The sequence below is a fragment of the Vipera ursinii genome (assembly GCF_947247035.1).
Source record: "Vipera ursinii genome assembly, chromosome: 5".
NCBI classification, from domain to species: Eukaryota; Metazoa; Chordata; class Lepidosauria; order Squamata; family Viperidae; genus Vipera; species Vipera ursinii.
The window spans coordinates 97,671,295-97,684,236 of NC_139518.1; positions in this window are offsets into that span (position 1 = coordinate 97,671,295).

Here is a 12,942-nt window from a genome sequence, read left to right on the forward strand (position 1 = left end):
CAGCAGAATGAACAACAGCGTTTCATCCAGTTTACAGGTTCTGCTCCCTAAAACAAATGCATCTCCCACCCCAGGAATAATGCTGATTAGAAATAATCATCTGGGCTACAAATAATACACCTTACAATACATGTGGATAGGATAGGATAGGATAGGATAGGATGGGATGGGATGGGATGGGATGGGATGGGATGGGATGGGATGGGATGGGATGGGATGGGATGGGATGGAATGGAATGGAATGGAATAGAATAGAATAGAATAGAATAGAATAGAATAGAATAGAATAGAATAGAATAGAATAGAATAGAATAGAATAGAATAGAATAGAATAGAATAGAATAGAATAGAATAGAATAGAATAGAAATATGGAAGAATAGAATAGAATAGAATAGAATAGAATAGAATAGAATAGAATAGAATAGAATAGAATAGAATAGAATAGAATAGAATAAAGATGGTATGGTATGGAATAGAATAGAATAGAATGTAGAACAGAATAGAATAGAATAGAAATTAAAAAATAGAAATAGAAATAGAATAATGTAGATTAGAATACAATATAGAATATAGAACAGAATTTAAAAATAGAACTAGAAATTGAAATAGAATAATGTAGAACAGAATACAATAGAAGACTGTAGAGTAGAGTAGAATGTTGGAAGGGACCTTGGAGGTCATCTAGTCCAACCCCCTGCTCAGGCAGGAAACCCTATACCATGTCAGACAAATGGCTGTCCAGTCTCTTCTTAAAAACTTCCAGTGTTGGAGCATTCACAGCTTCTGGAGGCAGGTTGTTCCACTGGTTAATTGTTCTAACTGTCAGGAAGTTTCTCCTTAGTTCCAGGTTGCTTCTCTCCTTGACTAGTTTCCATCCGTTGCTTCTTGTCCTGCCTTCAGGTGTTTTGGAGAACAGCTTGACTCCCTCTTCTTTGGGGCAGCCCCTGAGAGACTGGAAGACTGCTATCATGTCACCACCTCATCCTTCTCTTCATTAAATTAGACATGCCCAGTTCCAGCAACCGTTCTTTGCATGTTAACCTCTTAATGGTAGGGAGCCTCCAATATTGCAATTCAACAACTGCCCACTCTAGAGTTTGGCCAAGGAGCAAAAAACTCAACCCAAGTTTTGACAGGCTTCCCTCCCGTGACACCCCCCCTTCCCTCCCCTCCCCTCCCCTCTGCCTTCCCCTCCACCTAAAAAGAAAAGCAAGAACAGAAGGAGCCACATAACCTACAATTTAGCAAAGTACTTTAAAAAAAAAGCAACTTCAAGCTGGTTGTGGAAACTCCCCGCCCTGTGAGATTTTGTTTTGAAAAAGAAAGAAAGAAAAAATAGCAAATATTTAGAATAAACACCCCACTTGATTCCTAAGCCGTAGAGAGGCAAACTTGCAGCGGAGGAGAAAATGTCTCCTCGGCCGGACTTGGATCCGCAGCTTTCCTTCCAGAAAACGTGGAAGTGGTGCCCTGTGCACAACGTAACCGGCTTCACACGAGACGCTCAGCACTCATCGGGTCAGAGAGCTTCGTTCCGATATTAATCCACGGGGTTTAGAGGCAGCAGAAACCCAAACTCGCCCTTCACAACTGGGGTCTGTCGACACGCATCCAGCCCGCTTCATGCCAAACACGAGTCCGCCTCTCCAAACACAAGCAGAGCCGCTTCCCCTGCAAAGCGGGACACGACAACGACAGGCCTCCCCATTCAGACGTGCGTGTCTTCGAGGAGGAGGAGGAGGGGGAAAAAAGCTCTGCCGGCAGGGGAAAATAAAGAGGGGAAGGGAACGAAGCAGCGAGCTAGAGGGAGAGGAAAAGAGAGGGGGGGTAATTTGCGGTTCGGACACGGAACGTTCCTATACACGCGCGGGTCGTCTGAACCCGCCTTCCCAGCCAGCAAACGCGGCGGGAGAAGGTGGGGGGGGGGAGACGAGACGACTCTCTCTCTCTCTCTCTTCTCTGCACCAAGCCCAATTTGGGAGAGGGGAGGGTGGGGGAGGGCCAGTGGAGGTTTGGGGCAGGGAAGGGAAGGATGGGGAGAGGAGGGAGGAGGGAGGGAGGGAAGGAAGGAGAGAGGGAGAAGGAAGGAGACAGAAAGGAAAGAAGGAAGAAAGGGAGGGAGGGAGGGAAGGAAGGAGAAAGAGAGGGAGGGAGGGGGGAAGGGAGGAAGGAGAGAGAAAAGGAGCAAGGAAGGAGGGGAGGGAAGGAAGGAAGGAGAAAGAGAGGGAGGGAGGGAAGGAAGGAAGGGTGGAAGGAAGGAAGAAGAAATGGAGGGAGGGAGGGAAGGAAGGAGAGAGAAAGGAAGGAAGGAGGGAAAAAAGAAGGGAAGGAAGGAAGGAGAAAGAGAGGGAGGGAGGGGGGAAGGGAGGAAGGAAGAAGACATGGAGGGAAGGGAGGGAAGGAAGGAGAGAGAAAGGGAGGGAGGAAGGAAGGAAGGAGGAAGAAAAGAAGGGAAGGAAGGAAGGAAGAAGACACGGAGGAAGGAAGGAAGGAAGAACACATGGAGGGAGGGAGGGAAGGAAGGAGAGAGAAAGAGAGGGAGGGAGGGAGGAAGAAAAGAAGGGATGGAAGGAAGAAGAAATGGAGGGAGGAAGGAAGAAGACATGAAGGGAGGGAAGGAAGGAGGAAGGAAGGAAGGAAGGAAGAAGACACGGAGGAAGGAAGGAAGAAGACACGGAGGAAGGAAGGAAGGAAGAAGACACGGAGGAAGGAAGGAAGAAGACACGGAGGGAGGGAAGGAAGGAGAGAGAAAGAGAGGGAGGGAGGGAGGGAGGAAGAAAAGAAGGGATGGAAGGAAGAAGAAATGGAGGGAGGAAGGAAGACACGGAGGAAGGAAGGAAGGAAGGAAGGAAGAAGACGCGGAGGGAGGGAAGGAAGGAAGGAAGGAAGGAAGGAAGGGACCAGAAGGGACTCCCCCCCCTCGCCAGCCCCGAAGGAGCCCGGCTTACCTCCGCCTCGCCGCAGCGCTTCCTCCGCGCCAGCCAGCCAGCCAACGGGTCCCGGCCTGGCCTGGCCTCCCGCGGGGCCGCCCCTTCCAGCAGCGGCGGCGGCGGCGCCCAGGAGGCGGGCAGGTCCGTCGGGCGGGAGGCGGAGGCGAGGCGGGCCGGGCCTTCGGGCCGCGCCGGTGACATCATCCCAGCCGGGGCCGGGCGGACGAAGCTCCTCCCGGCCGGCTCGGCGGAGCCTTGGCCGGCCGCCAGCCCCGCTGCCTTTGCGGGGGAGGGGAGGAGGCGGTCCTCGCTTTACGGCCTCCCCGGTGGAGCCCGGCCGGCATGGGGCTGAGCGAGACGCTGCCCACTTCCCTTCCCGCCGACGTTAAGCGAGTCGCTGCAGCTGTTCAGTCACCCAATGGTGAAGTCAGTTAGGCTTCCTAAGCCAGCTTTGCCCCGTTTTACGACTTCCCTTCCCGCGGACGTTAAGCGAGTCGCTGCAGCTGTTCAGTCACCCAATGGTGAAGTCAGGCTTGCTAAGCCAGCTTTGCCCCGTTTTATGACTTCCCTTCCTGCGGATGTTAAGCGAATCGCTGCAAGCTCTTCCGTTAGTCACCCAATGGTGCAGTCAGTTAGGCTTGCTAAGCCAGCTTTGCCCCGTTTTACGACTTCCCTTCCCGCGGACGTTAAGCGAATCGCTGCAAGCTCTTCGGTTAGTCACCCGGTGCTGGTTAAGCAAACCTTTTCTTCCTCGTTGATTTTGCCGGTCAGAAGGTTGCAAAACGGAGATCACCCGATCCCGGGGACGCTGCGAGCGTCGTAAATAGGAACCAGTTGCCGAGACTGTGAATGTAAAAAAAAAAAATGGCGTGTTCCTGGGGATGGCTGCGACGGTCGTATGCGTGGGGGTAGAAAAAAACCGGCCATAAGTTCATTCCGTGACTTTGAACGGTCGCTAAATGAACCGTTGTAAGTCGGAGGACCACCTGTACTCGCCCTTACGGCGGGCCCGGTTGCAAGAGGTGGGGACTGGGTGCTGGCTAGCATTTACGTCTCCTAGCTTGCGTCTGTTTCCAACTCAGGGTCCCACGCAGCCCTGGGACCCCTAAAATTTCTGTCACTAAGCGAGTTTTGCCCCTTGGTCAGAATCCTCTTCTGTGTTAAGTAAACTATCTGTTAAGATACAATAGAATTTAGGCTGGTTGGTTTTTTTCCTCCTTTGAAACTTAATTTCTTTCAGTTTTGCTCCAGAGCAGAACAAACATGTGCTCTGTGAAAACAGGAGATAAGCTTCTGCAATGCAGCCGGTCCTCAGCTTACGACCGCAACGGAGGCCAAAATTTATGTTGCTATGCGAAACCACCTTGCTTGCCAAAGTTGTTGAAGTGAACCGCGGCGGTTGTTAAATTAGTCGCACGGCTTTTGCTTGCCGTAGGGGCACAAAAGGGGATCAGGTGATCCCCCCGGACGCTGCGACCCGTCATAAATACGTGCCGGTGGCCAAGGATTCGAATGTTGATCTTGCGACCGTGGAGATGCTGCAGCGGTCGTTAAGCGTGAAAAACAGTCGGACGTCTCTTTTTCTCAGAATCGGAACAGAGCTGGGAGTGACCTTGTGGAGGTCTTCTAGTCCAGCCCCCTGCTCGAACAGGAGATCCTATGCCAGTGGTGGGATTCAAATAGGGGAACAGCCGGTTCTCCGTGTGGATGCCGCTTCCGGAAGTCCATTCTGGGCCTGGGCAACAAAAAATTAGCTACCGGTTCTGCCGAAGTGGTGCGAACCGGCTGAATCCCACCACTGTCCTATACCATTTCAGACAGTGATTAAGCACCCATAACTTCTGGAGGCATGCAGTTCCACTGGCTAATTGTCCTCACTGTTTTTCCTTAATTCCAGGTGGTTTCTCTCCTTGGTTTAGTTTAGTTTTAGTTTTAGTTTTTATTAAATTTTTATACCGCCCTTCTCCCGAGGGACTCAGGGCGGTGAACAGGGCATATGATAAAAGTACAAAACTACAAAAGTTAAAATAGAATTAAATTAATGCCCAAGATAAAACAATAAAATATACAAATATTTAAAACCCAAATTAACTCCCCATCAGGCCAGGCCAGCTTGTTCAAACAGGTGGGTCTTTAACCCGCGCCGGAAGGAGCTGAGATCCGGTGCCATCCGGAGCTCCACCGGCAGTTGATTCCACAAAGCCGGGGCGCCCACAGAGAAGGCCCTCCCCCTGGGGGCCACCAGCCGGCATTCTCTGACCGGAGGCACCCTGAGGAGGCCCTCTCTGTGGGAACGCACAGGGCGGAGGGGAGTTGACGCCGGCAGCAGGTGGTCCCCGAGGTATTCCGGACCCATGCCATGTAGGGACTTGAAAACCATCACTAAGACCTTGAACCTCACCCGGAAGACAACTGGCAACCAATGTAGCTCGCGGAGCAAAGGTGTAACATGGGAGTACCGGGAAACTCCCAAGACAACTCTCGCGGCCGCATTCTGTACCAGTTGGAGCCTCCGAGTGGTCTTCAAGGGAAGCCCCATGTAGAGAGCATTACAGTAGTCAAGGCGAGAGGTCACGAGCGCATGAGTGACCGTACACAGGGCATCCCGGTCCAGATAGGGCCGCAACTGGCGCACCAGGCGAACCTGGGCGAAAGCCCCCCTAGTCACAGCTGCTACATGATCTTCCAAGGTAAGTGGTGAGTTTCCATCCGTTGCTTCTTGTCCTGCCTTCGGGCGCTTTGGAAAATAGGTTGACCCCATTTTCTTCTTTGTGGCAGCTCCTCAAATACTGGAATACTGCTTTTATGTCCCCCCCCCCGCCCTCATCCTTCTTTTCTCTGGCCATACCCAATTCCTGCAGCCGTTCTTCGTCTGTTTTAATGTCCAGGCCTTCAATTATCTTAGTTGCTCTCCGTTGCACATTTTTCCCAAAGTCTCGACATCTCTTTTTGTAATGCAGCGACCAAAACTGGATGCAGGATCCCAGGTGCGGCCTTACTAAGGCTTTATACAAACTCTACTAATAGTTCAATGCAGTTCGTTCAAGGCATGCTTTTAAGCTGAGGTTTTAAGCTGCGTTCTCTGGCTGTGTGCTTTTTCGTCACAGCCACAAGTCAGTTTAAAGCGCTGCTCCTTGGTTCTTCAGCTATCCTGGGGGTGGGACCGTGCATTTCCGCGATGCACAGGGTTTGAATCTCAAACTGCTCCTGTGGTCGGTCCTCGTAAAAGGCCTTTCGCGCTTCGCACTTCTTGCACTACTCCACCATTGTGGCAGAAAGCTGGTAAGCCTTAGCAACCTCAGTGCCCCGTGGCTGTGTGCCATTGCGCGTGCGTTTATGGCCGAGGGCAGCTGCAATCAACTTCTTCGTTATTAGTTCAGCCTCTTTGTGGTAAGTGTATCTGGTAAGTGTAGTAAGGCCACACCTGGAATATGGCATCCAGTTTTGGTCACCGCATTACGAAAAAAAATGGTGAGACTTTGGGGGTGGGGGTGGGGGAGTGCAAAGAAGAGCAACTTAGATGATTAGTAAGGCCTGGAGACTAAAACATACGAAGAAGAACAGCTGCAGGAATTGGGTATGGCTGGACCAGGGGGGACATGATAGCAGTCTTCCAGTATTTGAGGGGCTGCCACAAAGAAGAGGGGGTCAACGTATTTTATTATTATTTTTTATTTATTTTTATTTTAATTCCATTTATATCCCGCCCTTCTCCGAAGACTCAGGGCAGCTTACAAGCAGCTGCAATCAACTTCTTCGTTATTAGTTCAGCCTCTTTGTGGTAAGTGTATCTGGTAAGTGTAGTAAGGCCACACCTGGAATATGGCATCCAGTTTTGGTCACCGCATTACGAAAAAAAATGGTGAGACTTTGGGGGGGTGGGGGAGTGCAAAGAAGAGCAACTAAGATGATTAGTAAGGCCTGGAGACTAAAACATACGAAGAAGAACAGCTGCAGGAATTGGGTATGGCTGGACCAGGGGGGACATGATAGCAGTCTTCCAGTATTTGAGGGGCTGCCACAAAGAAGAGGGGGTCAACGTATTTTATTATTATTTTTTATTTATTTTTATTTTAATTCCATTTATATCCCGCCGTTCTCCGAAGACTCAGGGCGGCTTACAAGCTTAGCAGTAGCCAAAGCACCAGAAGGCAAGACAAGAAACAATGGACAGAAACTCATCCGACTCATTCTGATTGATTGAAGTCTCGTGTGTGTCACTGTTAAATCTCCGCACGTGGATAGCTGGATGACGGTGTAAGTCTGTAGTGCTGCCCCCATCGGTTAAGCACAAACAGGAAGGAAGACTACATTTATCCTGCCTTTTATTGTTTTTGTAAATAAATCAAGGTGGCAAAGGTGGCCTAATACCCCTTCTTCCTATTTCCCCCACAAAATCCTTGTGAGATGAGTTGGGCTAAATTGTATTTCTGCACCTAGGACAGTGGGTGGTTACTTTCAGTCCCGGTTGATTTATGTGCGGTTCAGCACACTCGATCATTTATTTATACCTTGTATATAGCTGCCCATCTCCCAAGACGGTGATGATTAAAACGGAAAGAAGAAGATCAAACCCCAAACCAAAAGAGAAACACCAGTATATAGAACAACTAGATCCAATAAAGTATACATAAGATTTATGACCTCTAAAAATATTCCACTTATTACATGTTTTTGTTACACCAAAACCGATCAATATTACTGTGCCCTTAAGGTTTACTAGTAGACTCAAGACCTCCATTGTTTTCTACTAGTGAAGAAGTGTTTTGCTTTTATTTTTGTATTTTGTATGTGCAAATATGTATACTTGTGTATGCATTTGTGCATGCGTCTGTGCATGTGAGTCACGCTGATAGTTTTACTTAAAATTAACAGGGCCGTCCAACGTAGTAGGTGCTATGCATACTAGTGAATCGTCACCACGGTGACAGTTGGGTAGGAGAATAAATTGCTAGTGTGCAAATCTTTTCTGGACGTGCAAACAGTGATAATCCCATTAATAGCTTTAGTCATTCCTGGAAAGTTGTTCCTGATAATCTGACAAAGGACAACATGATTTACGGCTATCCTGTGTGGGGAATTTTTCTGCCTTCCCTTCCTTTCAATTAAGACCAGGTTGGAAAATTGTATGTCTGTCACGCTGGGGGATTTTTATATGGACACAAAGCATGGACAACTGTCCCAAATGATAACGGATGCAGAACTTTACTCGCAACGTTGAATGCATACAACATGAGAGGGTCCTCCAAAGAACAGGTGAAAAGCGGGAAATTGTAATTTCACACACACAAAAAAAAGAATTAGAATGTTTAGAACACGTCGTAAACACTCGACAAGAAAACATCAATTGCTTAGGTTAATTACGGAAGGAAATATCCAGAGGAAACGTATCCCGGTTGGGAAACAAAGAATGTAGGCACAGGGTTTGGCCAAAAGGAAACATCCTTGTTTTGTACAAGATCATCAAAAGAACAAAGAACGGTGACGGTTGCCAAGCTTCGTGAGGAGATGCTGCTAAAAGACGAAGCTTGCAAACAAGAGGATAAAAATCCCATCCTGCATTTAAAGCAAACGAGGAGCACGCCACGCTAATTCTTCGTGGCACCATTCGGCCTTAGACGAGCAGGAGACGTCTACCCCTCCGTGGCCTTACTTGCTCAGAATTGCAATGCAGATATTTCAGTTGACTTAAGGTCGATAGGATTGCCCCTGTATCCCAGGTTAAGAGGCCAGAGAAGCAATAACTAGCCACAAACAAACAAAAAAACGGGACTGTAATTGTTTCTTGATCTGGACAAGCTTGAAGTCATTCCTGAGACTTAACACTTTCCCTGAATTTTTCAAGAAAGCACCACAAGCCACTACAAAAACAGAATCAGAAGTGATTTAAATGAGTCTCTCTGGAGATTCTCAACCATCCAGGTTCTGGTTGTCCCAAAGGTGGTTTTCCAAAAGGTAACTGGAGGTGTGTGTTTTGTGTGTGTGTGTGGGGGGGGGTGTTTCCTTGAAAACATTTCATTTCTCATCCAAGCAGCTTCTTCGGTTCTCAAAGGAAACCAAGGGGAAAATAAAGTCGAGTTGCCTTTTGGAAAAGCAACCTCGGGACCTATTGTCAACAAGGAATCCCTTGAGTTGTGGCCTTGGGTCTACTATAGCCTGTTTTGACCGGCCCTCTGAGTGAAGTCCTGATTAGGGAGCTGAGAGAAAGAATTAGCCAAGGTAGATGGTCTTAAAGCAATCGGTGTTTGGAATTTCTGAGTTGTATTCAAACGGAACATCTGGAGGCAACAGACCTGACTGAAAACATGAACATTTACAGATAAAGGTAAAGGTTCCCCTGCACACGCGTGCTAGTCATTTCCGACTCTAGGGGCTGGTGCTCATCTCCGTTTCAAAGCCGAAGAGCCAGCGCTTGTCCGAGGACGTCTCCGTGGTCACGTGGCCAGCATGGCTAGACGCCAAAGGCTCACAGAACGCTGTTCCCTTCCCACCGTAGCGGTCCCTATTTTTCTACTTGCCTTTTTACGTGCTTTCGAACTGCTAGGTTGGCAGAAGCTGGGACGCGTAACAGGTGCTCACTCTGTTATGCGGCACTCGGGATTCGACCCGCCAAACTGCCGACCTTCTGATCGACAAGCTCAGCGTCCTAACCCACTGAGCCACCGCGTCCCTTACATTTACAGATAACCCCCCCCCAAAAAAAACCATCCTGGTTGAGATTCAAGTCTCAAGCCTTCCATACGCGACTAACATCAAGAAGAACTCTGCATGTTTTCCTGGGACACCCACTTACCTGCTTACGAGGCTATCCACCTTTAGAAATTCATTTTGGAATAATTTGCGTTCTCCTTTTGCCCACATCTTTGTCCCCTAACCTTAGCATCTGGACAATTGTTGCTTGGCACTAGTAGCAGCAAAGAGGGGAGTGACAAATGAGTCGATTGTCATTTTATCGTGACCTTATTTCGTATGAATTCCTGTGGGCCACACCAATCCAGGTAAAATATCTGCGGAGGTTGGTTATAAAGCAGAAGGTCCTCCCTCTCGTGATCTTCACAGTATCTCAACCCCTTCAGAAGGACAGTCGGCCACTGTCCAAATCAATCAATCAATCCCTCTTTTCCCCCCCTCTCCCTTTTTCTCTCCCTCTTCTCTCCCATCACTCTCCTTCTCTCCCCCTCCCTCTCTCTCTCTCCCTCTCTCTCTCTCCTTTACAACCAAGTCCCCTTAATTTCAACTCAAGCTGCAACCTATCAGCAGACACCAATAAAGGAGAATACATGTAGCTCAGAGATGACATGAGGGGTCCCTGGTGCACTCTGAGCTGGCTTGTTTTCTTGCAGACGTTTCATTGCCCAAACCAGGTAACATCATCAGTGCAAGTAGGGGGTGGGGTGTGCAGGGAGGAGGAGGAGGGGGAGGAGGAGGAGGAAAACAACCAAGCTCAGAGAACACTGGGGACCCCAAAGTCATTGTTCTCCTCTGTTGTGATTCAGGGTCAGCCTGTGGGTTCGGCAGTTGGGTCAGACGACTCAGAGGAGGGGGGTGTTGAAGACCTTGCTGACGGGGGTTGAAGATCTTGCTGATGATAGCCCTCATCCAGGCCCCTCCCACTTGGTCACCACGGAGACCCAGCTGTGTGAGCCTGACAGCGTGGATGAAGATGACCCACAGCTGGCCCTGTTCAAGGACGCCCGATGCAGGAGGCAGTCAATTAGGAGTAAACAGAGGAAGGCAATGGGGCTTCTCGGAAGGAGGCAGAGAGAAACCACGCCCTGAACTCTATATAAGGGGAATGTGTGGGGAGGGCTGGTTTGCTGAAGGCAACCGCTCGGATAGTTCGTGTTTCTTAAAGCTCCTGTTTCTTGGTTTGTCTTGTTCCGTTTGTTTTTGTAGTAATAAATTTGGCAGGCGTAATACCAGCCTCTTGCCATTTGTGGAGGGGTTGTCCCTGCCTTTTCTGCAGGGCCGGTAGCAGGCTGGTACAGAACATCCTCCTCCTCCTCCTCCTCCCTCCCTTCTAGCCCTGATGTTGTTTACCTAGTTAGATTAATGAAACATCTGCAAGAAAACAAGCCAGCTCAGAGAGTACCCAGGACCATTCATATCAGCAGACAACTAGCCATTCCTTTCTCTGTTTTGTTAGACTTCCTCTCTTTCCCCATTTCTTAGCACTTTGGCCTCAAATCATAATAATAATAATAAATCTATAAAATCGCCTTTCCTTCTCCGGCCTCAAATTCACTCAGCTTCTGGGATCTGAGGATAGGGACACACACACACACACACACACACACCCCTGATGCCTACTTACATATGGTGATTTATTTATTTATTTATTTGCAGTCCTGCCACATGCTAACCGGGGCTGTTTCTATGGTAGTGGGATTTTGCTTCTGGGATGAAATTCCTACGAAAATGTAAGGCTATCTGACTGAAGACAAGGCTACGATTTTTAATTTACAACCGTCCCTATGGCAACCAAGCACATATTCTCTGTTTACAAACACAAGGTTCCAAGCCTGGGAAAGTTCAGCTGTTTTTTTTTAAAAATAAATAAATAAATAAATAAATAAATAAATAAATAAATAAATAAATAAATAGATAAATGTAGGAGCCTCTCTTGAATGTTTCATGAGTAGCAGTGAAAAATGTCTCGAACCTGTCTTGAAGTAAAGGAACAGACCCACGTTTCAATACTAGAGATACTCTCCATCTCCAAACGGAGTTAAGCGAGAGAGCAATACTTCTACAGACCACGATAAGATCAGACCGCTGAAAAGAAACCACCATGACAAAAAAAAAACAAAAAAAACAAAAACACCACCACGCCACAATTCTGAAAAGCCGGCAAATTCAGTTAAAAAGAGTGCAAAAATGTATTTATTATATTCTGTTTTTAAAACCCGGAGCAAATCAGAAACCCCTTTCCAGAAATTAATAAATTGGGCCAAGACCGCCGTGCTTTTTATTCTTGCCAAGCCAAAATGGACAGCGCAATCGAATGCTCAAAACATGTTTCTAAAATTTGTACTCCCCTGAAAAAGGAGAGAAATGCTGACAAGCCTCCTTTTGAAATGCTTGTCAAAGTTTTCTTAAATTTTTGTTGAAATGAAACCGACCTAAAAACATATCTGTTTGAGCAATCCGGTCTGGTCTGACGGGTTCTGTTGTAATTATTGTTTTAAGGTAACTTATCTTCTGCATTTGGGCAAAATTAGGGTTTAATTTGTTTTCAATATCTGTATTTGTGCATTCTGATATTTATGTCACTGTTCACCGCCCTGAGTCCTTAGGGAGAAGGGCGGTATACAAATCAAATCAAATCAAGTAAATAAATAAGTAAGTAAGTAAGTAAGTAAGTAAGTAAGTAAATAAATAAACAAACGTGGGCAGTTATGTTCACCCAGTTTTGCCGTCCTTATTTGTGGTTCCTCATTTTTGTGCTTTATGTGTGGTTTTGCCTGGGTGTGCAGGTGCATTAACTGTTTCATCTACGTGTCTTCCTTTTTGTGTGTGTGCGCCCTGTGGTAAAATTTACTGTTTCAACGTTATTTAGATTCCCCTTTTTGCCGAATTGTCTTGTAACTTCTTTAGATTGTAAGACTTCCTGTAAAATGAGTGCTGAATCAAAAAAAAAAAAGAGGTAATCAAGAGTGATTTTATATTTTGGGCATGGCCCTTTACCCTGGATTTAGATTCTGACACAAACTGCTTTCCTTCCAGCCTTCTAGAAAATTCTTGTTTAGTTATGGCCACAGATAATCGGACAACCCCTTTCAGATAGCATGTATGACATGTTCATTTTCTCCCTGTAGCTGCCAAGGGCAAAAGTTTGAGAATCTTCTCTTAAATAATCCACAGGTTTTACAGTTACGCTGCTGTTTGTCTTAAAAAAAATGTCATTTCAAATTTCCACAGCGGACAGAGGAAAAACCTGGCTGCTTGGTGGCTATTTTTGAGTGCAAATAACCTGCGAGGACGCCTTGAATTAAAGATCGTGTCAAGAAT